The 27,327-nt window shown below is 36.2% G+C and overlaps 2 long non-coding RNA genes across 3 annotated transcripts in view; one reads left to right on the top strand and one right to left on the bottom strand.

Moving 5' to 3' along the window:
- LOC138921843 (uncharacterized) overlaps positions 1 to 27,327 on the top strand; it is a 120,956-nt gene that overhangs the window by 36,960 nt on the left and 56,669 nt on the right. The window lies entirely within an intron of this gene.
- LOC138921842 (uncharacterized) overlaps positions 1 to 27,327 on the bottom strand; it is a 76,637-nt gene that overhangs the window by 11,418 nt on the left and 37,892 nt on the right. Inside the window, exons 1-2 of one of the 2 annotated variants that reach the window (XR_011434738.1) lie at positions 14,757 to 14,892; positions 14,544 to 14,657 (exon numbers count right to left, since the gene is read on the bottom strand). This is a non-coding gene — a long non-coding RNA (uncharacterized lncRNA). Of the gene's footprint in view, positions 1 to 14,543; positions 14,658 to 14,756; positions 14,893 to 27,327 lie in introns of those variants that run through there. The other variant, XR_011434731.1, reaches the window with a different exon arrangement.

Here is a 27,327-nt window from a genome sequence, read left to right on the forward strand (position 1 = left end):
AGAGACTTACTCATGTTTGATGGAGAATGTAGGCGGCTACCACAAACCAAATATTAATCTTGGAACAAGGAATTGCCATTTATGATTCCCATCAAAGAGCTCATGAGAAAGTTCACAATTCTGAATTGGAGTACACTCGCAAAATCACTTATTATTTTTGGTAGCTTTGGAATCAACTATAGGGTAGTTGTTATGGACTGAAAGTTTGTGTCCTCCCCAAATTCATGTATTGAAACCCTAACACACCCAATGTTATCACATGTGGAGGTGGGGCCTTTGGGAGGTAATTAGGGTTAGATTAGGTGATGAGGGTGGGATCCTCATGATGGGATCAGTGGCTTTATAAGAAGAAGAAAGAGAAATCTCTCTTTCTCTCTCTTTGTGTGCACATACTGAGGAAAGGCCTTGTGAGGACACAGTGAGAAGGCAGCTGCCTGCAAGCTAGGAAGAGAGCTCTCACCTAGAACCAAATCCACTGGAAGCTTGATCTTGAACTTTTTGGTCCCCAGCACAGTGAAAAGTAAATTTCTGTTCTTTAATCTACAACATGATGGTTTGATATATGTATACATTGTGAAATAATTTCTCCTATAGAATTAATTAACACATCCATCTATGTCAAATATTTATCTGGGTTTTTTTTTTTGGTGTTAACATTTAAGTTCTACTCTCTTAGCAAATTTCAATTATACAATACAGTGCCATTAACTAGAGTCACCATGTTATACATTAGATTCTCAGACTTTATTCATCTTATAACTGAAAGTTGGTATTCTTTCACATACTTTTACTATTTTCCCCACCCTCTGGCCCCCGGCACCCACTTTTCTACTTTCTGTTTCTATGAGTTCGACTTTCTTTTTAGATTCCACATATAAGCAACACCATGAGGTATTTGTCTTTCTCTCTCTGGCTTATATTTCACTTAGAATAATGCCCTCCAGGTTTATCAATCCATGTAGTCACAAATGACAGAATTCCCTTCTTTTTTAAGGCTGAATGATATTCCGTTATATATATAATATCTCACATTTTATCTATCACACTTATGTTGTTTCCATTCCTTGGCTATTGTGAGTAATGCTGCTATGAACATGGGAGCACAGATATCTCTTTGAGATAATGATTTTGTTTCATTTGTGTATATACCTAGAAGTGGAGAAAAAGAATCCTAAAATTTATATGGAACCACAAACGATCCTGAATAGCCAAAGAAATCTTGAGAAAGAAGAACAAAGCTGGAGGTGTCACACTTCTTGATTTCAAACTATATTCCAAAGCTATATTAATTAAAAGAAGATAGCATTGGCATAAAAACAGACAAATAGATCAATTGAACAGAATGGAACAGAATAGAGAGCCCAGAAATAAACCATGCATATATGGTCAATTAATTTTTGATAAAGGAGCCAAGGGTATACAATGGGGAAAGGATAGTCTCTTTAATAAATGGTGTTAGAAAAACTGGACAGCAACATACAAATGAATGAAACTGGACCACTATCTTACACCATACACAAAAATTGACTCAAAAGGAATTAAAAGACTTGAATGGAAGACCTGAAACTATCAAACTCCACAAAGAAAACACAGGGGGTTTTCAAGCTCCTTGACATTGGTCTTGGCAATTATTTTCTGGATTTGACACCAAAAGCAAAGGCAACAAAAATAAAAATAAACAAGTAGGACTATACATAACTAAAAAACTTTTGCACAGCAAAGAAAACTATCAATAAAATGAAAAGGCAACCTATAATATGGGAGAAAATATTTGCAAACCACATATCTGATAAGGGGTTAATATCCAAAATATACAAGGAACTCATACAACTCAATAGCAAAAACCCAAATGACTCAATTGAAAAACGAGCAAAGGTCCTAAGTAGACATTTTTCCAAGGAAGGTATGCAAATGTCCAACAGGTACATGAAAAGGTGCTCAACATCACTAATCATCAGGCAAATGTAAAGCAAAACCACGATGAGATATTACCTCACACCTGTTAGAATGGCTGTTATCATAAAGACAAGGGATAGGGGCCAGCCCAGTAGGGTAGTGGTTAAGTTCATGTGCTCTGCTTTGGGGGCCCAGGGTTCACAGGTTCAGATCCTGGGCACAGACCTACACACTGCTCATCAAACTATGCTGTGGTGGCATCTCACATACAAAAAATAGAGTAAGAGTGACATAGATGTTAGCTCAGGGCTAATCTTCCTCACCACCACCACCAACAAAAAAAACCAAGACAAAGGACAACAAATACTGATGAGGATATGGAGAAAGGAAACCGTAGTACACTATTGGTGGGCATGTAATGTGGGAGAGCCACTAAGAAAAACAGTATGAAGGTTTCTCAAAATATTGAAAATAGAACTACTAATTCGACTTGTGGCTACATACGCAAAGAAGAGAGAATAAATAATTTTAATGAGGAGCTGATGAAATTGACCAAGCGAAATCTTTATCCGTAGTAAATATTGACCTTTGGATGAATGCTATGAGGACATTTACTACAAAAGAATGCGTATGCAACTATCATACCTCTAGTCATAGAGTTGTACTGAAGAGCTGTGTCATTTGAAAGAATAGCTGAAGGCAATGAGAGGCTGAAACCAGAGCAAAAGGAGTCACAGAGTAGGAGATAGAGTGAGTGTATCCAATGTAAACCATTCTGATAAGCAGTTTAGACTTGAAAGGAAACCAGGAAGAGAGCAGCTTAAATGAGAGGGGAACAGAGTAGGGGAGGATTATTTTTTCCAGAATAAGGAATGTAGTTTGTTTTTCAAAGGAAGAGAAAGAGCCAATAGAGAAGGGAGGTAGAAGGTGAAATAAGTGGACATAATTAGGAATGAAAACTCCCAGAGCAGACAGGAAGGGAGGGGACCCAAAGAACAGGGAGAGGGAGTAGCTTTGGACACAAGTAGGAATAGCATGAAAGAGATAAACAAGGTTCAAGATAAACGACGTGGAGGAGAAGCAATTCGAAAGAATCTATATTTGACTATTTTTTTCTTTACATTGGAGACTTGGTTAGCTGTCAAGAGTGGGAAAACTGACATTTAGATTAAATAAAGTAAAAATAAAATTGTGACAACTGATATGGAATGTGAAAGTGAGATGAGTAAAGTTAAATAATATATTGGACGGCAGTCCTGATGGGTAAGCCAAGGGTCTGCTGTTTGGAGACCTGGCAAGCCCTTCCCCGGGCTAACCTGAACATTTTTCCATTTTTGGTGGGTCTGTTTCTGAGCTTCCACTTAAAAGTGCTATTGAGAAGTAGGGCTTTGTGATAAATAAGAATTCAGGGACTAAGTGGTCTTATGAGGGTGATTAGTTATGTGAATATTAAAGTAGTTGTGGAGTGATGTAGTGTAATGAAAAGCAACTAGAATTCGAAATAGCTGTCTGTTTAAATGCTGGCTATGCTATTTGCAGTGTGATCTTGAACGTGCTAAACAAACTCTCTGAAGCTCAATTTGCAGCTAACAATGAGAGGAACGATAGGATTAAATGAGATACTTTGTTATTTTTATTATCGTATTATTGTCTTTATCATTCCTATAGTCTAATGAAAAATAAGCTTGCAGGGGATATAAATTGAACCTCTCAACGGGGGAAGTATGAAAGACATATTGTCAGAAGATCACGTGGGATGGGAGATACTGTTGTGACAGGTTGTGTCTTCAAAGATGGTCCCAACAGTATCTCCCATCCCACGTGATCTTCTGACAATATGTCTTTCATGCTCTTTCCATTGAGAGATTAGATTTGTGTCCCATGCGCTTGAAATGGAGAAGACTTCTGAGACCCTTTTGACTAACACAATTTGACAGAAGCGTTGTTCGATGCCTTCCAAGGCTAGGTCCTAAAAGGAGATTGATCTTCCACCTTGCTCACTGAAACACTCACTCAGGAGTCCTGAGCTGCAATATGCGTAGCTCTACTGCCTTGTGGTCACCCTGCTGTAAGGAAGTCCAAACAATTCCATCCGAAGAGATCAGTCCGTGGAAAAGCTATGAGACACGAAGAGAGAGAGATGGTTGGCCAACTCCCAGCTGCTCTATTTTCACCTACAATCTGACTGCAACTTATGAGAGACTCTGAGCCACATCTGCCCAGCCAAGCTATTGATGGATTCCTAACAGATAGAAATCACGAGAATAATAGCATTATTATTGTTTTATGCCACTAAGTTTTCGGGAGACGTGTTTTACAGCACTAGTTACTGATATGATGGTTTTTCCAGCCTTGCTCAAATTTATTTCTTAAAAGATTTCCTCAATAAATGGAAAGATTATGTTTAGTTACATTGCATTTATTGTCTTAAGAATAAGATATTTAATTTCTAGAGGTGACATTATTTTCCTCCTTATATTTACTGCTAGAAATTCATTTTCTTTGATCTGTGAGAGTTATAATTCTCACTTCTTTTTCTCTATCTGATTTCCATTTCTTTTGGGAGAAATGAATCTGAATCTTATGAATGAGAGTGAAAGCAAGAGGATGAATGAACCATTACTTTCTGGATCAGTGCGGTTACTAGAATCAGCAATATCTTCCTTCAACATAAGGTTACTCGACGTTACCTTTATACTATGCATAATGTATCCTCAAAGTATTTAGTATTTCTACCATTTGGAGATAATCGTGATTTTAGTTTTATTCTCTACTTCTGTAAATCTTATTATTTTGACCTAATTTTCATACATGGTTGAACCTTCATATATTTTGCAGTGTGGTTTCTCTGAACTTTAGCATGTTCAATGACCTTTTCCATTTATGCTAATATCATCCTTATTTGTAATCTTACTTCATTTGACCAAACTTCTTGCAGGACATAATCTCTCTGGTTATTTAATGAGCCAAATTATGATGATGATGATGGGGTGGATGATGCGGATTCTTCTCTTTCTCTTTCTTTTCTTCTGCTCTTTATTCTTTTTTTCTTTTCTGGTGAGGAAGATTGGCCCTGAGCTAACATAGGTTACCAATCTTCCTCTTTTTGCTTGAAGAAGATTGTCCCTGAATTAACATCTGTGCCAATCTTCCTCTATTTTGTATGTGGGACACAGCCACAGCATGGCTGGATGAGCGGTGTGTAGGTCCTTGCCTGAGATCCGAACCTGTGAACTTCAGGCCACCAAAGCAGATCATGCGAACATAACCATTTTGCCACTGAGCCGGCTCCTCTTTGTTCCTTTTAACAGATTTCAACATAATTGTTTTCAAATTTTGTTCAGTGCCACAGGAGTTACTTATGATTAAAATATCTTTACTCTCTTTGTATATTGTAAAATTCCATCTTAATTAGCCTTAGGAAATGTGTAACATCAAGGAACAAAAGAAAAGAAATTTTTTTTCATTTCCCTTCTTAAATGTCCCTGGCTTCCTTATTGAAAGTGGTTCCAAGATAAACTTATGAAATGGTTGAAGTTTGCCTTTGGCATTCCCAGAATTTGCACACTTTCTCTTTCTCCTTTCTGGATATCAGCTTCTCTCTCTACCTTTTTCATGTCTCAGGACCCACATGTTCTCTTTCCTAAAACCATAGAAAAGTTTACTCTTAAATCATTAATTCACCCTAAACTATAAATGACGATTAGTGGCATACATTTAACCCCTTCAGAAATACTTTCTTTTAAATGGTAAAACAGCTAAAGAAATAAAGACCTCATTGTAGCTTTACCAGTGGACGGTGAAAGCTTTTGGAAGTGGCATTAGCTCTCCTTAATGATCCTGAAATAACACTTGTAGGTGATCACTGGATTGAAGAATTGGTTTTTTCAAACTCACACTTATTAATTTTCTGACATTTACTTATATAAGATCATTTTTATTCATATTTGAGTCTAAATTGGTTTGTTCATCTCTACATAAAAGGCAGAATGTATCTGATATTTTCAAACTGTTGCTTTTCAACCTATGGGATTCTCTTAAATATGGAAAATGTTATTCATGTAAGCAATGGTGTAAAATATAGTTTAAGTCTTCAATGGTCTTCTTATGCCTTCCGTGAAAGTGGAAAGTCAGCATCAGTATGTACGATGTGGAGAAATGTGTTTCTTATACTGCACATAAAGGAGGTTATTTTAACTGTAGCCACCTCATACCTGGGGATCCCCTTGCAGAAGGCATATCTTAAACAGTACTCCATTTCCAGAGGGTTAGAGAGACTGAATAGCGCTGTGGAATGTGTGCTCTGTTCTTATGAATCCTGTTCTGTGAGCATTGTTTCATTTGGGTGCTGAGCATGCGTGAATAGTATGATTACAGTCTGGTTCAATGTTGCTGGAATCACAGTGGTTGTGATTCTGCTGTGCTGACCTGTTGGAAGTCAGATATAAGTCAACGGAAATAGAATTTTGGCCATCTTTAGCCAGTTTTATCTGTTAGTTTAGTTAGTATTAACAATTTTTCCAGAATACTGTTGAGGGCAAGATTATTTTTTTCATGTTTAATTCCAGCACATGTGATAAGGCAGTTGCTGACAATTAGATGTTTATTGATAGAATGCATCTCCTTGTTTATTGTATTAAGCATTTGGTGACTCCAACAAGTGTTTTGACACAGTCTTGGCAGATTTTATGAACTTAAAAATAGTTGTTAAATATCATGTGTAATCATACATCTGGTTTTGAATCCCCATTCCACCATTTCTAGTTCCCTGACTTCTCTCTTTCTTAGTTTCCTCATTTGTATATTGGTGGTAATAATAATAGTTTCTACCCATTAGTGTGGATTAAATGTTACTACAGGGAAAGCACTTAAGAAAGTGCCAGCATATATTAATAGTAAATGCTGCCTTTAGTCACCTACCCCTTACAGACATGCCCAAAGATAGCTCTTGGAGATACAAGCAAAATACAACTAGAGCAGTGGTTTTTAACCTTGGTTTTATATAGGAAAAACTGGAAGGCTATAAAAAATACTCATGCCTGGGTTCCCACTCTTCATGTGTTTTATTTCGTTGGTTGGAGTTTGACCTGGGTGTAGGGATTTATAAAAACTCCCTAGTTAATCTTAAAGTACAGCCAAAGCTGAAGAAATACTGGACTAGATGCAGTAAATAAAGGCTTGTCTACCACTAAATCTTCTGGCTTTTCTTCAGAATATCTGGAAATCAGCAATAATATACCAAAACCACTCCACTTAGATTTACAACTCCTTTTATGCTAGATGAAATCCAGATAGATAATATCTTTGTAATCTTAACATTGTTCAAGCTTGCGTTAATGCCTCTTTGGCCCCGAGTATGTGGGTTGTTAAATTTGTTGTTGTACTGCTATCTTTGCGAGATATGCACATCCTGACTAATAATGAATTTTACACATGTACACACTTTAGAAGTGATGATTGCAGATCTTCAAACTTTTTTTGTAGGGACTACTGCTTTGACTTGATATCAGGGAACAGAATGGCTAATAACTCTGAATAGGCATTTGTCTTGCTATAGGAATTCCTTAAGCATGACATCGGCAACTGACGAGATGAAAAATGGTTCTGTGATTCATTTCCAGTCTCAGGCTTATAGAACCACTTAAATATTTTGAAATGCCCTCCCACATCCTGTAATTGTACTAAATCAGAACTGAAAATATCTCAACAATCTGAGCTTGATCCAAGGGTTAAAATATCATACTCTTTATTTTCTTTCTCACAATACACTTAATGCTAAGAAATTAAAATTTACTAAGAAGTACTAAATATGACTAACAGGCAAATTTGAGCTTCAAACTTACTATCATACTCAGTTATAAATTATCTCTACGAGTTAAAAAAGAATGATGTGTACCACTCACAAGCCTCTAAATATCAAGTGCAAGGAATGGAAGAACATATCCATGTATTCTTGAAAGCATTTTCAACTCCAGACCATTTTGGGCCAGTCATTACAATCTCTGTGCTTTTAATTCCTTGTAAAGTTATTCTCAACCAAGGTTCTGACTAACTATGACTCATAGTCAGGGGACCCGGCCAGTGGAACTTCTCAGTGTGAAATGTTTCCTGTGGCATAAAAAGGCTTCTACCGTCCTTCAATATATGGACTTTGAAAGCAACATGGAGAAAAGTCAGATGGGAAACACATGTGGATCCCATTCAGAAAGCATGACTCTCTCCTTAGATTCAACATAAGCTTTATATCAAGAAAGAATGCAAGGTCATTAAAGAATAACAGAATCTCACTTGAAATATACAAACAATAGTGTAAGAGCCCACAAAAACAGTCCAGCTGAAACATTTTCCAGTTGTTCTTAGCAAAAAGCACGTAGTCTTGAAATTTTCATAGAACTGGTTCTACTCAAATGTCAGATTTTATTTTTAGACACAGCCTCATGACGGTAACAATCATTATGGATTTATTCACTCAACAAATATTGATAGAGTGCCTACTAGGTGACAAGCATCGTGATAGGAGTTGAGACTTAGGAGTGAACAAGACCAGCAAGTTCTCTGCCATCCTGGGATCCATTAGGAGGATTAGAGGAGCACCAAGAGGAAATGATTATTATTTATAGCGTTATAAAGTCAGTATGGATAGGTCCACCAAAATCTAGAAGAATACACTCATATAGAACTTAACATGTGCAAGACATTGTTCTAAATGTTTGCAAAGATTAACTCATTTAATCTATGAGAATCTCTGAGGTGGATTCTATTAATATCCCTCTTCAATATGTGAGGAAAATGAAGCACAGAGAGGCTAAGTAACGTGCCTAGGGTCACCCAGCTAGCAAGTGTCGGAGCTGAGGTTCTCTTCTTTCCAGATCGTCTGGCTCCTGTTTAAATTTTGAGCTTATCTTGGGCTAGTGTTGCAAATTATTAGATATTCATTAAATTTTTTAAGAAACAGCTTATTAGTTCAAGTAATTTTAATACAAGAAGCCTTTGGTGTTCATTATCTGAAGCAATAGTGTGAGTTAAGGAGAGAAAAGACAGCCAGAAAACTTAAATGAAAATCAATAAAGGGATAAGAAGAAAGTGTTACTTTATGTGCTGTGCCTTAATATTTAAAATATTTTTAGTAGCATGTTTGATTTTTTTAAATATAAAAATAATTAGTACTCACTGTAGAAAAATTGGAAATATAGAAAAGTAAAAAGAAGAAAAAAAGTGATCCATAATCGCTCATTATCCAAAGAAAGTGTTTTATTTCTCTCTGTTCTTTTTCTATGTGTGCAATTTACATACACAATTATGATAATGTTGTAGTGATTATAAATCAAATTTGTATTCTAAACTCATTGCATCTATTACTATAACATAAACATATCTCAGGGCATAAAAAGTTATTTCTAAACCATATTTTCAAAAACAGCTCCTCATCCCATCTTTTGAGAAGAGAATTCTCTTCCATATGATCCTTTGATATCAATGTTATCCAGACACAATATTTACCTGAGCCAGCCTGGTGGTTTGGGAGTTTATGTGTCCTTCTTGTCTCTAACATGTCTGGAAGGATGGTCCAGAAAAACCCAAGTTATTGTTCAAAAACTATATAAACTCTCTGTATCTAGGGAGCAGTCCAAATCTCTCCAAATAAGTGAACACCTTCCTAAAGAGGGAATCTCAATGGAATTGGGTGCATATTTGTCCTTTGTAATATTATGATGCTACTTTCCAATTTCTGAACCCAGTGTCAGCTCCTGAACAAGTGAGGTAAATGTGTCCAATCGTAAGTATTTTGATTCCCAGGGCATGCCCCCCTGAAGCTTCATGTTCATTTGTTTCAACAGTCTTTAATATCACAGCACATGATTTATTTGGTATGATTCCAATGTATTGTTGGAGAAAATAAATAATGATGCACTGTATATAATTATCTGGGAGACTAGGCCTTTGACAGGGGAACTACCCGTTTAAAGATGGATGGCAAATGCTGCCAGTCACCAGAGAATGTCTGAAAGCATTGGCTTGTTCCCAGATGATTCTTTAAAGAAAGCTTCTGGAGAACAAGTGATTATAGAGGTCACGTAGCTTACATTCCAGATTTGATAGCAAAGCAAGGTTCTTGTGTATTACTGAGTATTCTATTTCTTAGGTCAAGGAGAGAGAGAAGTAAAAAAATAGTGAGAAAAGAAAAGCAATTGCTCCAAAACCCACCACCACCACCAACAACAACAAAAACAAAACCCCCAAATCCAGCTGCAATAGCAGAACAGATGAATTTGAAGGGAGAGAGCAAATGAGGAAAAAGGGAAGTGAAATGCAAGAAGTCTATATAGTGAGGAGTATGAAGAAATTCTACTCATTGATATTAACTGAATAAATTGCCTACCCTGGTCTACCATGTGGTTCAGAGGATTGAAGGCTGAATTTGAGGTATTTCCCTTAGAGATTGTGCAAATTTGAAATATAGCGTATCTTTATTTTCTTGTCTTGGAACAAAAGAACAGAATACTAAAAAACTCCATTTACCTATTAAGGCCTTTATCAGGCTGAAATGTGTATTAGACAACGTTATAGAAATTGTTTAAAAAATAGTAATAAGGCCCTTTATTTGTTTTACGGTGAATATATCTTTTTGTGATATTCTCCTATCTTCCACCCTTTATATCTCTTTATGACTAGTACACTTATCATGAGTTTAAAAGAAGCAGCTATTTACCAATATCAAATGGAAAGTCCTGTAATAATGAACAGTTACTAAGTGATTACAATGTGTTCAACACTAATCTAAGAGCATAATGTGAATTTTCTCATTTTATCCTTATGAAAATTCTGTGAGTCAGGTGGTGGTGGTATACAATTTTACTGCTGGGGAAACTGAGCAACAAAGAGGTAAGTTAGTACTGGTGAATAGTCTGATTCCAGAAATTATCCTTTTTTTTTTTTTTTGAGGAACATTAGCCCTGAGCTAACATCTGCAACCAATCCTCCTGTTTTTGCTGAGGAAGACTGGCCCTGAGCCAACATCCGTGCCCATCTTCCTCTACTTTATACGTGGGACGCCCACCACAGCATGGCTTGCCAAGCAGTGACATGTCTGCATCTGGGATCCGATGAACCCCAGGCCAGCGAAGCATAATGTGCGCATTTAACCCCTGTGCCACTCGGCCGGCCCCCAGAAATTATCCTCTTAACAAGCATATTAAGTAAAAGAAAAACAAGCTGGAAATAAATTGTTTTTTAAGCATATTTTATGATTTCATTTAGTACTTCCAACATTGACTCAACTAATATTTATTAAATGCCTTCTAAGTTCAAGGTACGGTGCTATACTGGTGTTATGATGAATGATACACAAAGTGTCTGCCACATGGAACGTATAACCCGGAGAGATCACAAAAGACAAATCATTTATCAATGTTCCATGCATTGCAAACACAGGTCTGGGTCCTCTGGGTCCACCTTAAATTTTACAACATAACTATTACTATAAGGCTAAATACCTTAAAAATAATACATTAGGTTTATGAGGATTTTATTCTAACCTTAACTTTGCTAAAAATGTTGACTGTGTGATTAGGCAAGTTGCAACTAGTTTTTACATCAAATATCTCTTCTACAAAATGATGATAATACCTACCACAGGCGCTGGGGAAAATGATGACATAAGTTTTTAGTAGAGTTCTCAGCTCTGTGGTAGGGCAAAGAAGAGAAACACAAACTCCCTTTGTCCACCTTGAATAATTATTACATAGGAGCGTTTAATCCTTGATCTCAAGGTAATAATGGGGAGCTACCTGAATGGGTCTGATTTGCAAGTTTACAGGTTTAAGCAGATACAGAGGATCAGGAATAGCAGGCATGCTGTGAAATAAAACATCGCTGTACGAGTACCTGTTTTCCTAAGGATGTTGAGATAATGGGTTGAAACCATGGAGACTGAGGGAGGCATTCGAGAAGCCGTTTCCGCATTGTGCCACAGGTGAAAAGATGAAGGTGAAGAGTGAGGGTGTTGGGCCGTAAGCAGGTTACAAATAAACCAAAATGTGGACTGAAGGATCAGTGACAACCACAGCTCTGGAAGGAGGGTTTCCTAAGCCAAAGAGTTTTTCCTAGCATATCAGTAGAGCATCTTGTTTTTACGCTGAAAATGGGAGTCTACATTAAAGTTGCTTAGTGGTGTTCATGTGCTTGTGATTTTCTGAAGCTCATGATCAGGTGTACTTGGAATGGCTTAACTATTGTAGTTTACAGCAGAAAATAATTAATATCATCATGGTGGTTCGTAGAGATCTTACAAGGTCCTTAAAATACGTGCTGGTATTTTTTATCACTTTATTTGTATCTTTTTCTTTTTCTTTCCTCTATGCTTTTTTGGAAATAACTGAGAGATGGCAAACTATGCCTTAAATTCATAGCTCTTACTTTTCATATCCCTCCTACATGTTTTTCCGTATAATTATCCCCTGGTTGAACAGGATTTTGGTCCTTTGAAATGTCTGTGTTAAAAGCTGAATCTGTAAATGGCCACAACTTCTACAACTATAATTGATGGAAGGAGAGAATATATTCATGTGTTTAATTGTAAATAGACGGCAGTTACTTTTTTGTTTGTTCGTAACATAAAAATAATGACTTCAATAAACAAAAACTCTTTTTTTTCCTGGACAAGAGCAAAGCAGCAGTGATGTGGCTCACAGGCAGGCAGCCTTCTTTTCACCTGTGGTACAATGCGGAAACGGCTTCTCGAATGCCTCCCTCAGTCTCCATGGTTTCAACCCATTATCTCAACATCCTTAGGAAAACAGGTACTCGTACAGCGATGTTTTATTTCACAGCATGCCTGCTATTCCTGATCCTCTGTATCTGCTTAAACCTGTAAACTTGCAAATCAGACCCATTCAGGTAGCTCCCCATTATTACCTTGAGATCAAGGATTAAACGCTCCTATGTAATAATTATTCAAGGTGGACAAAGGGAGTTTGTGTTCAAGATGTGGCTCACAGGCAGGCAGCGTCAACACCACCTACCAATGGTTAAAACGCAAATTCACAGCCCTTATTCCGGATCCACTAAGTTAGAAACTCGATAGGTAGAGCCCAGGAAGGTATATTTTAACCGGCTCTTCAGGTGACTTTAACACAAACTAAAGTTTGAGAAGTACTACTTCATATCACGGCCACTCACATTCTCTTGGGCAGAACCCAGTAATATCATTCCAGCTGGATGCAAGGTGGCGCGGGCAGCCAGTTCCTGGAGCAACTCTATTCTTCCATACACAGAAATACCCGACTTTACCCAGAATCCTTGGCAAACAACTAGCCATCTCTAGCTAGCACCAATCCTTCAGAAGAAAAGTTATATTAAGAGCATGTAAGTTTAAAAACATACCGGAAATAGTGAGTTTGCCCAGCAGTCAACCCCTGTTCCTTCATTTTCATTGCTTTAAATCTACAATATAGTGACAATTTTATTTCATATTGTGGGCACTGTGGGAAAATCTTTTTAACCAAAACGCTTGATGGAGGAAAAGTTTCAATGAAGAGGATGTGTCCTGAAACCAGGAGACCTGAATTTCTTTTTTATTTCTGTCAATTGCTGAGTGACATTGGAAAAGTTGCAACTTCTTTTAAGAAATTCATGTGAAAATAAAGGTTTAAACACGGAGGTTACTTTGAGGGTTGACTTTCTAATGTTAATAGTTTGTGGTTACAATGAAATTCAATAATTGAGTGAATATGTACTAGGTTGTTTATTTTCTGTTTTGCAAAGGTAGTTCCCAAGAATTAAAAAATTTAGCCTAGTGATAGGGGAATTAATGGCGTAAAGAACTGAAAACAATACATATGTGATATTGTCGTCCTTTCATAAATTTCATATGTTTCAACTTAAAAGAAATTTTTTACCTGTCAAAATAAATTATTTTCAATTTAGGACTATTCCTAGTGATGTTATGGGGTGGATCATATAGCATTATTAATTACACATTTTCAGTTTTTGTTCATTACTGAGGATACAGTAATAAATAGCAATAATAAATACTTATTCTAGGTAAGGGGATACAATAATAAACAGTATTTATTATTCAAACAACATTCTGGAGGCAAAGTACCTGGAACTATACTTATCACAGAGTAGCATGAAATACATATTTGTTAAATGAATGAAATACAGTGTTAAAAATGTTAAGGCTGGTACTTTAGATATGATCCCACAAATATCTCCCTAATCATCCCCTACGGAGCTGTGGCTGACAACTTTACATGACTTATATGTCTATCAAAAATGTCATCTGTGGCAACCACGAGTGTAACTAAAGGAAAATAGAAAGAGCTAGCTGAGAGTGGTTATCTCTGAAAAGTGTTATCAGTGAGTCAAGCGGGCACTGACTTTGGGATTTTAAAACCTTCTGCATGTATTAAATTAAAAAATAAAGAAGACTAATTTGCAAAAGAAAAAATAGAAAAAGGAGAAGGATTCTGTTTGTGCTTGTGAAAAAGCAAGATCAATAAAATATATTGACAGGAAAAATAAGCATCAATTAAAATATTTAAAAATATGGCTTCAGTTAAAGAATAAAGTGAAAATATTTTAGAGTGTCTTTTAAAAGAAAGAAATAGCTAAGATAAATATAGTTTTCTGTTATTCACCCTTACCTTTGTCAACCCAACCTGAATAACACTTCCTAGCCATCTTTGGCTTATTTTTAGGGGTTGGGTATCTTCCTTCTCTGCTTCATAGCCACGGCAGTCTTTCTCCTCTTCTGAGCCCTTAAATGAATGACAAAGTGTTTAGTTTGTTAGCGCAAAGATAGCTTTTTTTAGATTAAATTAGGGCCAAATCGGGTGATGTATATTACTGGGTCTCACATGAGGCATTGTTTTTCTTGTTGCTAGAATCTAAAGAGAGAACAACCATCCAACAGCAGTGTGGGCGTGGTGCTGCCCTGCGAAGCGCTCCCCGCATTGTAGGGGACCATTTGCTCCTGGTGGCTGCTCTCCTCTATTAACTCCTTGGCCCTGTTTTAGTGTTTTCGATTTGAAAGAACTGTTATTACCTCCTTTCAGACTGAAAAATTCCTCAGGGACTGGAAAATGCCTATCAAGAGGATGCTTCTAATGCTTTCTGAAAGAAGGTGCACTAAAAATTCACAAATAAGCAATTGTCTTTTATTTCCTCCTGCTAATGGTAACTTGAACAATACTATAGATTTAAAAGATGTCCTATAAGGTGTTGTTTTTTTTTTCCTAAAGTGACTGAAGGACATGTTTCATTTTAAAGGATAGAGAAGACCCATTTAAGCAAATTTGAATGAGGAGCTTGTGTGAAAATTTAATTCCTTTTTTTACAAAAGCCAAATCAAACCATTTGTTTCTTTTTGACCACTATCCATTGAGAACATTATTTCTCTTCCTATCTCTTTTCTTAATTTTAATATCAAATATCCTTAGAATTTGGTTTCCCCATTTTCGGAATAGATACCATGGGTCCTTGAATTTCCTCTCTCTTTGCTCATATTTTGTGTGTTCTTTGTTCTCGTTCTCCTGCTCTTCCAAATGCTATTAAGTGGCAGAAAATGAGTTATTTAAGGGAATCAAAATAAAATTTATCAGCATATTTTTCAAGGTATCACATGTATTCTTAATATTTGTTTGATTTTTTCCAGAGAATTTTTACTTTAATATAATATAAACCATGGAGCTAGTTGGAAGTACATTCTAAAGTCCGTTTATTCCTTTATCCTAATGTTAACTGAGAAAGTTTCCAACAGAAAAAATAAATTTTTTATTACCTACTAAGATCAAGAAATCTTACATCAACCTTGCCAAACTCAGCATGATAATCTGACTTGCTGTGCCACTTTGATTTATGTCAGAAAAAAGAAAAAAAGAACCCATCCTTCAACTCTTAAGAATTTCTTCTGATTGATTGGTTAGAGAATGAAAATTTTCCAGGAATATATTAGACAAAAAAGGAAGCTATGAAGCTATAACACTAATTACCAATGATAGGAAGGCAACAACATTCATGTGGAAAAATCTCTCTCTTGCTCCAAGTATCTTAAAGATTACTTCAGTGTTTCTCAAGAATTATAGAGGACAATCATGTTAAATTTATATTTGTCCATACGTATACATGATTGGACAGTTTAAACACCAGCTTTATATCTAATAAATTATAATACATGAAAAAGACAGGCCTCTTCTCTTCAACATATTCTAACCAATTAAACAGATGCTAACTATGAAATAAAGTATGCAGTTCACAGTGTGCATGAAAGCTTTCCAGGTTTTCATTCTCTTAAGGAAATTGAGAAGGATCATAAATCTGTAAACAGAGAGCCCTCAAACCAAATTAAATCCTCTCCAAAGATTGAGAATAATATTCTTAAAGGATGTGACCCTAGTTGAGCTTAAGAATTAATTAAAAAATAGAAAATAAAAATAAAATTTGAAAAGAAAATGAGACTTACCAGGCTGATATTTCTTATTTCTTTCTCAAATGGTTGTTATATGTTAGTATCTTAGCATTCTCAAACTGAAGATATGCATTTTTCATTGTCACTTACCTTGTAAAATTTGACAATTTATTAATGTTATTTGAAATTACCAAAACCAAAACCCCAAATTTTAAAACAATATTTAAACCGTTGATTATAGCGGCTTTGCAGACTTTAATAACAATAAATGAATATTTTAAATTCTATCTGGTGACAGCTATGACCAATGGTTATATTTTCTAAAATTTATTACTTTTCTTGAAATAATTGATGCAATTTCTTATGCTTAATTTTTATAAGGATAGAATCGCTTATAATGGAGAAATGAATAGTTGGCATTTATTCTCTAAGAGTTTATCGATGGTTCCAGACTCCGTCTCCACTTGGTCATTTGCTCACATAACCATGGTAACAGCTGCAATATAAACAAACCTCATGCAGCATTTTTTGAGGGTTGTTAAGAGAGTTTATATTTTTCAAGAATTGTCTACTGTATTACAAGAGGTTTCATTTAGAGATTCCCAATGCTGCATCATTTAAGACCCCCATATTCACTCTTCTCCCTCAAGACAGATGTCAGCCAGCATGTCCCTTGAGAAAACTGAACCTTACCACCACTGGAATGCTGTGTTTCGTTTATACTCTCCTTGTGCCTGTAAAAGCTTCTATCAAAACATCTACAGTGATTTATGGAATCTATCCATCTCTATCTTGCATATTTTTTTCCAGTTTTATTGAGATAAAATTGACATCCATCACTGTATAAGTTTAAGGTTCTATCTTGCTTATTAACTTACTCTATCTATTTCCTTCACATGGACTCCTGTGCCCCATGTCTTGAGGGGTTAGGTCTTATTCACCTCCACACATCCAGGTCCTTGACCCAAACCTAGCACATCTAGTCACTCATTTAGCAACCGTGTGTTAAGCGCCTACTCAGAGTTAGATGAAAGTAGTGGTTAAGAATTCATTAGTTGTGTGATTATGGGCACTTACTTTACTAATCTTTACCTCCATTTTCTCATTTGCGAAATGAGTTCAATATAGCATGTATCTTACAAAGTTGTGAGGATTAAATTGTCAATACAAGTGAAGTGCACAAGTAAGTTATGCACAAAATGCATCAGTGTAAGTTATTATTACTACTACTGCTAGTCCTGCACTATTCTGGGTTCTGGTGATACAGTGGTAAGCAAAAACAGCAAGAGTGGAGAGAGACAGATTGAGACAAGTAGCAGATAATTCAGATATATTCTGATTGTAATTAAGGTTACAAAGACAATGAAACAGGGCAATGAATTTCTTAGGAGTAAGGGTCTAATTTAGATAGGGTAATCAAGAAAGGTCATTCTGAAGAGGTGAAATCTGAGTTGATATCTGAGTTATGAAAAGAAACCAGCTACAGAAAATCTGAATTGGAAACAAGATTTATACATATAAAAAATAGAAGTTCAATGTGTGTGCAGCTTAATAAATGTTTATTTGAATGAATTATTGGAAGATTGAATGCATTGTCATATTTTAACATATTCAAATGCAAACCCAAAAAAAGACTTCTGCATTTATTCAGACATTTGGTTTATATATGCTACAGTCAAATGCTGTCATCTATTAAAATTAAAAATACTATTTTTTTCAATTTCTGAATCTGGCCAATGTAAATTAGTGCAGAATAATAATAATTTCCTGGATATTTTTAAAGTAATATTGGCTAAGGCTTATTGCATGTTTTCCAAAAAAGGTTCTAAGCTCATACCAATAAAGTTAATTCTCAAAACAAACTTCTGAGTGTAACTACCCCTATAGTGTGGATCATGAGGCACAAAGACGTTAAGTAACTTGACCAAGGTCTCAAAGAGAGTAGTTTTGGAGCCTGGAATGAATCTTACCAACTTGTTCTTAACGACAGCATAAACTTATCCCCTTGGCAAATTTAGACAAAACTTCCTCTTTTGATTTTATAAATTAGATTGGTTATTATTTAATTTGGTTTTATGTGTGCTTACTTTTATGGACATACTGTTTCCTAATTTCCCTACAGACGAGATCATTGCCATATATTTAGAATCATATTGTGCCACACGTGAGGATTGGTGCCTATGGTACAAAGGATTCTCTGAGAGCTTTCAGAATCCCCAACATGGATAAAGGATAGGGCACAAGCCCTTGCAGTGAGGCGGACGAACGTGCCCCATGGGTTGTCAAGTGGCGGGAATGCAGCTGACAAACTGAGCCATTGTTCTATTTCTCTGCTGTGTCAAGTTCAAAACTGATGAACCGAAAACGGGACTCATCAATTTCAAAAGAAAAAAGTTCTCTGCTTTTCTTCTTGGTCTCCAAGGATAAATATTTCTTGTGGTACCTCTGACATGGCTATATGGCCATGTAGGTCAGCAGTAAATAGATGAGATTGATGGATGAAAATGGCAAAATGACTGAACAGACCTCACCCAAAGCCCACAGTGGCAGGTCCTGAGAAGGCCAATGAATCTCTCTGTAGTCTTTGGTTAATAGTCAAGCTGAGGCTTTTTCTGCCCAAACAAACAAATATATATCTAGAACAACTAGTATTGATTCTCATCTGGGAGACATATCAGGCAAGGGTAGCTGCATGAGATTTGAAAGGCATGAAGAAGAGGCATAGTGAAGACAAAGAGACAAATGTGTAACTTTTAGAGAAAGAGAAGAATACAGAGCCAGATGGAGATACTATGACAGTTGCTTATGAGTAGAGAATTCTATTTATTTATTTTTTAATTGAGGTAACATTGGTTTATAGCATTATATAGATTTCAGGTGTATATCATTATAATTTGACTTCTGTGTACACTACATCATGTTCACCCCAAAAGTCTAGTTTCCATCCATCACTGTACAAATAACCCACTTTCCTCATTTTGTCCTCCCCCTGCCCCTCTTCCCCTTGGGTAACCACCAATCTGTTCTACGTATTTGTTTGTTTATCTTCCATGTATGGGTGAAATCATGTGGTGTTTGTCTTTCTCAATCTGACATTTCACTTAGCGTAATACCCTTAATGTCCATCCATATTGTTGCAAATGGTAAGATTTCATCTTTTTTATGGCTGAGTAGTATTCCATTGTGCATATATATGCCACATTTTCTTTATCCATTCATCTGTTGATGGGTACTGAGGTTGTTTCCATGTCTTGGCTATTGTAAAGAATGCTGCAATGAACATAGGGGTGCATATATCTTTTCAGATTAATGTTTTCTTATTATTTGGATAAATACCCAGAAGTAGAATGGCTAGATCATATGATAGTTCCATTCTTAATTTTTTGAGAAATATCCATACTGTTTTCCATAGTGGCTGCACCAATTTACATTGCCACCAGCAGTGTGCGAGCGTTCTCGTTTTGCAAAGCTTGTTTTTGAGGGGAGGGGTGGGAACATATGTGGTACTCAAGTTTTGTTGTTTTTTTCTTTCTAGGATATCAGTGGCTTTTCCCCCAATATAAGAATTTTTTGAGTAGAGTACATTATTTGTAAATTTGGGGCAATAATGGCAAAATAACAAAGCAGCAGCAACATCAATAAGGTATTTGCTAGTCTGCATGGTGGCTAAAATAGATAGCATTTGTAAAAATGTCTTGCCCAAAGTAAGTACTCACCGTTGATAAATACTGCTGTGATTGATGTTAGCTGAGGGCCTGTCATAAATGCCAAGTATTTGTTGAGTCTCATCAGTCTTTTTATTTTTTTTACGTGCCATCTATTCATGTTCTCTAATATAGTCATAACAAACTTGTAAACAAAGTCAGTTTTTCATCTTATAGACAATGGAATTGAGGTTTAGACAAATTAAATTAATTGAACTAAGTTATGTAAGCAGGAGGTCAGAAATCAGACCCAAATTAGTCTGTGTCCAGGGCCTAAGGTCATTCTTTTACATTGCATTGTAAATATTTAATGTACAAAGAGTGAGATTCTAATTGATAGAAAGGCAGAAAATGGAGCAAATGGATGGAAACTAAAATATTAATAGGTTAAAACTCCATTTTCTATTAATCCACTCTTTTCCGTCTTTTGATATTATTTCTGTCCTGAACGTGAGTAAGCAGTCCCTCTTGGATGCTGATATCCACAAGCTTTTCAGTTTTCTCTGTAAGACTTGAGTGATTTGAGTTGTTTCCATAAATTGTAGGAAACATTAAGACTTTAAGAGTAATCCTTTATATTACCTTTCACAGTCAAAAATTATGATAATTTATTAAAAAATGAGAAACCATTGAAAAAGAAAACAACTTGTGTTATTAGTACCTAACTCATAAGATTTTGAAAGACAATGATTATCCTTAAAGATTATTATGAGATTTATAGACTCATTTTCCACAATAACCACTGTTTGCTATTTAATTCAGATATTCTTGAATTCTGTTATAAAATAAGACACTTCCAGCAATTGTCAAGACATAAAAGGCTTCATGCTATGTTTTTCATGGTATGAGTTTTCCAGAATTAATGAGGAAGTGTGAACTTCTCGGTTTGTTGTCCTGATACAGCTGAGGGAAAATGCTGTAATACAATGAATAGGCATTCAGCCAGCAGGCCACTTCCTAATAAAAACAGTTGACATTGTGTCATAAACATATGAAAAATCGCTTATAAAACACCAATCTGGAACTTGTTGAACTAAAGGAAACAGAGGATATGATATTTTTTTGTAACATCCCAACTTAAAAATAAATGTTCTCTGTTTTGGTCACCGGGATAACACTTAAAATAGTCTTGATAATCACAGTGTGTAGTTGTGTCATTTTTTTCCCCTGAGCATTAGATAAGATAACACACCACATAAAATAAGGCGTTTAAAACATAAACCTTAACAATAGAGTGTTGTCAGCCTTAAAATACTCTTGTTTATGGACATTTGGAAAAGTATTATTTTCAGCCAACTCAAGTATTTCCTGAAATGAGAGTAAATGAAAAGAAAAGCAAAAATTCTGGAGAGACTCAACAAAGACAAGAGCACAAAATGTGAACATAATTAGGAGTCCACACTCATTGAATCTCTACTCTGTGCAAAAATATTACAAATAAGCATGGTGATATTCAAGAATTATAACTTTCCTACTCAGAAAAGAAGTGGTATACTTTAAAAAATGATTTTACAAAAAAATATACTTTTTGGAAATGATGGTGTAAGAGTTACTGCCAGGATCTTGCTACAAGTTATTTTAAATCTTGTATAGTAATTTTCTGTAGAAAGCCAAAACATGTAATAGGGTGAGAAAAACTGAAACTCATCAACTGGTGGACAAAACTTTGTGTTATATTTAAGAGACACACACAAGAAATAGACCAGGCATTTTAGTTGTCATCTTAGAAATGATAGTGGCTTTGGAAACACATTAATCCATTTAGAATGTTGGGGACGGCTTGTACAAAGGAGGGAACAGATAGGTAAGCCTTAAGGGATAAATAGAAGTTTTCCAGGCAGAAAAGGAAGATGGACATTCCAGTCAGAATTCTGCAAAGAGCCAAATCTTCAAAATGTGTCTTTGTCATGCTTTGTATGTCTATGGTATCAAATTGTGGATTGGGGAGAGAGGAATAAATTGAAAAGGTTAGTTGGGATTTATTTTCCTGTTAAAAGTGAAAGCAAATTCAATCTAAAGTACATTTAACTGAAAAGATAATTAATTAGCTTATGTTATTGAAAAATCTAGGGTTAGATAAATGTAAGCTTTCAGTCTCTCCTCAATTCAGGGCCTCTCTCAGTGAGCAGGACTGTTTCTTTCTCTGTACTGTTGAGCTCAGCTTCTTCTCTGTTAGGTTCATATTTAGCCAGACGCTCTCCTCATCAAGGGGTGGGCTTTCTACCCTATGTCCTTCCCAGTTCAGATCTGGAGCAAACGAGAGCAAATCTCTCTTTGGTCATTCCCAGGCTTGACCTATAATTCATTCTGATGGGTCATTTTGGCCAGTTGCCCATACCTGATCCAACACTGCAGTGTACTATTCTGAGGCTAGAGCCCCACTTGAATAACATTGGTGGCATGGGTCATGAAAGTTTAAAAACAACAAAGGTCTACCACAGTCCATCCCTTTGCCCACCTAACATCCAAACACTACCTTATTCTTAAATTCCTTATTCCCATTTACTATATCCAGCTCCAAGTGTCTGTCTCTGGTTAATATCAGTTCCTATCCATCAGGTCTGGATGTAGCTCCTCATGGTCCAGCAAACCAACAGAAAGTTTAACTCCACACAATAACTTATCATATGCAAAACACAATGATGGAGAATAGAAATATTGGCAACAAACCTTCTATTAGATGGGACAAGTGGGAAATACAACACAGCAGACAAGGGTCCATACCATATATAACATCTGGCTCATAAAAAACAGTAAGGATTCTTTTCTCTGGTGCTAAAAGGAGTTCTTTTGTCAGCAGACCTGAATCAGTTGCCTGGTTTTGATCTTCTGGGTGGTTTCCCTTATTTTTTGTCTTCATTGGTCATATTGGAGATGTGTGTGTGGAGTATGCCCCATTCCTGCCTGTTGTGACAGGATTAGGAATTTGAGATATAGCACAGTGACTGTAATTGTAGCCTGTTGTTTTCCAGTGTTCGTGGGACAACTTTCTTAAAATTTAAGTAGACTTTCAATCTGTGTGTTCCAGACAATTCCATGGGCTAGTACCAAAGGCCGGAAATTTCCTTAAGCCAGTCTTTGAACTAGAACTGGGCCCCATATTTTTCTCTTAATACCCTCTAGCCATATCAGCGTGTCCAACCCCCTCATCCAAATTGTCTAAACCTTCCTTCAGGTTGGGGCAATTTAGCATATAGACTGGGGTGGAGATACAACCACTCTGACTCTTGTTCCCAGGTACACGTATGTGGCAACTTCAAGGCAAGGGAATCATCCTCCTTTCTAAGTAGTTTAAAATAGGAGTTTCTTTGGCGGAGTCTGATGAAATGGCTTCTCACAGGTTTTAATATTATTTCCTGCTATTGTTCCTATTTCCCTGCTTTGGTTGGCAATAACTTTAGTTTGGAGGAGCGAATTCAGCTTTCTATTCTTTCAAATTTCTCAGTGACCTTGAATAAATCTCAGGCAAGAAAGATGTTTCTTAGTAAAGCCACATTTTTTTTTCTTTCTGCACTCAGATGAATCAACTTCAACATAAGCTTGTATTTTTCTTATAGGACTTATAGAGAACCATAAGAACAAGAACCATACTCCAAAAATCTTAAATTTTTCATATCAAGGCCAGAAGTGAGTGCTGTTACCTCAGTGAGGATAAGTTCTGAACACCAAGCTAAAACAGGCATAAATTTACCTATTTCAAACCTCTGTAACCAAATTGCCAATATTATCATCTTCAGCACAGAGGTGTGAGAACACTCCTTGATTCTGCCAATGTTGAATTTGGTGTCTGTCATTTGCAATGTTCCATTTTTAGTGCCAGCTTTTGTAATTATTTTTCTTTTCTTTTTTTTTGGTGAGGAAGATTGGCCTTGAGCTAACACCTGTGCCAGTCTTCCTCTATTTTGTATGTGGGACACCATCACAGCATAGCTTTGATGAGTGCGGTGAGTCTGTGCCCAGAATCCAAACCTATGAACCTTGGGCCACTGAAGCAGAGTGCGCCAAACTTAACCACTATGCCACTGGGCCAGCCCCTCGCTTTTGTATTTTCTAATGGCAAGTGAGAGAAAACACCATCCAAAGGACTTTATCACAAATGAAGTACTTTGACTCATATAGCTGAAAAGTCTAGGACTTGCTTGATCTTGGAGCCTGTTAACAGGGTCAAGTTTCCCTTCATTCACATTTTACATTCATGTCTTCTGTGTTGACTCCTTTTTCAGATACTGTGCTGGTTTGTATTGTGGTATTTTTGCTAAGCTGGAACCATGGTTCCCTTCTCTCCATGATTCTGGCTTGCCACAAGTGAAATTTAGTAAGATTTGGAAAGAGGAAGCGAAGCTGCAGGCATTAAGCTTTGAAAGTCTGTGTAGGATGCCAAGTGGTGTAGCCTTCACATACTGAGCTGCTGTTTTACCCTGTTGATATGAGACAGCCATGTGGCCTGTAACTCTTCTATCACCTGCTGTACCTTGTCCTTCAGCTCCTCTGGGTCCAGGTAAAGCACGTGTGTGGCACTATTGTGATATGAAGGTTGAAGCGGGGGAGAGACAGGCTCAGGTTCCACTCTGTCCTCATGTGTTCTAGATTTCTTTGTAAGTCCCTACATGAATTCATGGGTTCCACTTTGCTCTCAATTTCCCCCCTTTTCAGGCCTACTTTTACTTCTTGATTGTCAATTTCAAGGCTATTACCAGACACGGAGGGGACGTCTTTCCATGGATTTCTTCAGTAGCCATCACAATTAGATAAAGTCTTATCTTAGTAATAAATCACTTATTCCATATTGCTCATTGTTGTTCTATTTCCTTGGTCAAACTTTAACTAACACAGATAGGTTCTTTTTGTATTTGCAATATGACAAGAGTAACTGCAACTGACATCCTCCCAAGTTCAAGTCTAGTGGAAAAAGTTTGTGTCTTTTTTGAGTCCAAGGATTCCTTCTTATTGGATCAACTTGGGTCATCTGGTAATTTTCTATCATCTCTGTGACCAGGAAGAGAAAATTGTGCTTGTGGGCTAAGACTGGTTCAGATGTGCCCCCTAAAATTAATCACTGTTGTCTAAGAAATGCATTGAGGGCCAATCGTGAATCACATGATCCTATTCTAAAAAAGTAGGTATCCTGAGTGAGAAGCAGGTGATTTCCAAAAGAGTTCAAGATGTTGCTACCTGAGAGAGAGGAAACACAAAGTATTCATTCCAGGGTGGACTATAATCTGTGGAGGTGTTGAAAGTCCAGACCTATTTTATAGTAATGAAGCGTCATTGAAGATTTCTAAAAGTAAAGGACTGATATGGCCCAGTAGACTTCTAACTCCCCAATTCTGAGAACCATGTTTCATTTGGTTTTGTTTTCTTTATCCTAGCATTGTGCCTGCAACATAGTTTGCTCAAAAAATGATCAGATTGTTGAATAATATGATCTATGTTTTTGAAAGATGGTCAGATATGATATGGAATATAGATAAGTGGGAAGTAATTGAGACAGAATTATGGACTCACCTAGATAGAAGATACAGATGAAAAGAGAAGGACAGCAGGCTGGAATTCTGGGTTACACCAATGTTTATGCACAAAGGAAGAAGTGAAGATAAAGCAGATTGAGAAACAACAGTAAAAACGCATAAAGAAAACTGGAGTAAGTCCTTTCCGTGACTTCGTTTGGCTAGTATATGGACTAGCACTGAGGAAAATTGAATGCTTATACGCTTAAACAATTTTTGAATGCATTCATGGTAGTGCATGGTTCTGAAGAAGTAAATGAGAAACAGATTTTTTTATAGGAAGGAAATATGTTTGCATTGATAACCAAACATAACAGGACATTATTTTATTTAAAAATACGAACAACTTTATAAAAACAGAAAATGAGTAAAAAGTAATCTGTTCTTAGGGAAAAAGTTACACAAAGATTTGACAATTTATCCAAGTTTATCATAGGATGTCCACATGAGTCTAATTTTCAGTAAGTACCGTAACATTCTGGGATACTCCAACTTTGTTACTTATTGGTAACACTCAAATGTCTCCTAACAAGAAACACACACATCGTAAGTAAATTTGCTATTCTTCTGTAGTCACTTCTGACTTTTAGAATTCATCTTTTTAAATTAGTTCCTGAGTATTCATTTAACCGAGGCCACCGCCTAAACGGAGAACATCAGGGAAATTCAGGCCTGGTGGTTTGTATTGCAGCCTCTCAGGAAGATAGCACGAAGTTGTGTAATGTCTTTGTATTGTCTATTTCTTATGGATCTAGTGAGCTATTTTCTCATGGCTTGACTCTATAATTATATACATTTAAAAACATATCATGTCATGATTGGTCTAGGAATTTCAACCATAAAATTGGTACTTGTCAAGTATCAATTATAAAATTCAAAGCATTATACAGATATTAGCAGTATTGTTTTGTTCTCAGAACATCAGCACGTATGCATAATAATTATTGCCATGCCACATATATTTTAAATCCCTTTAGTAAGAAAATGCCTTCCTCGGTGATGATAGACCTTTATCTAGCCTTTGTTCTTTCTGCCCAAGGTATTATAACTTACCAATTCCCAGAGATTTTTTTTATTTCTTTGAATAAATTTTTGTAAACAACAACAACAAAAAAGCCAACAACGTACCAAAAAACCCACCATGATAAAACACAGTTCAAAGAAAAGGTAAACTGCTAGTTAGAGACTATAAACTAGCAGTTAGAGACTGTCGGTGAACTGAGATAACCTCAGTGAGATACTTCAGTACCGAAGATATCAAAGGAATGCCAGCAGCTCTCGGGCTCTTCTCCACCCGAGATTGCCGGCTCAGTTCCTCTAACATACGTGTCAAAGTGAAACTCTGCTGCTTTGTAAGATAGAGTTCAAAAAGTGAGCAGTTCGTCAAGCAAAAGCAGTGAACAAGAAATTCAAACTCTTATCGACCTGACTTTGAGGTAAAAGAGCCATTAAAATTTATAATTATAAACTATCAGAAAAATAATAAAAATGAGAACCCTACATTACAAAACTGATAGAATTGGTTCAAAGCCAAATTCAGATGTGATTCCATGATTAAACCATAACACAAAAATGAACTAAGCCGTCAACTTAGAATGGTCAGAAAAAATTATAAAGCTACACCCTCCCCCCTGAAAAAAGGAAGGGAAGAAGAAAAAGGAAGAAAGGAAAGAGCTAAAATAAGTGAATTAAAAAAACAGAAAAAATAGGAGAACTGCAAAGGAAATGTAGGAATTGATTCTTTGGGAAAAATTGGAAATTTAAATTTCTGGAAACTGTAATCATGAAAAACATTTTCGTGAGAGAGAAG

Source organism: Equus caballus, chromosome 2 (genome assembly GCF_041296265.1).
Source record: "Equus caballus isolate H_3958 breed thoroughbred chromosome 2, TB-T2T, whole genome shotgun sequence".
Classification (NCBI taxonomy): Eukaryota; Metazoa; Chordata; class Mammalia; order Perissodactyla; family Equidae; genus Equus; species Equus caballus.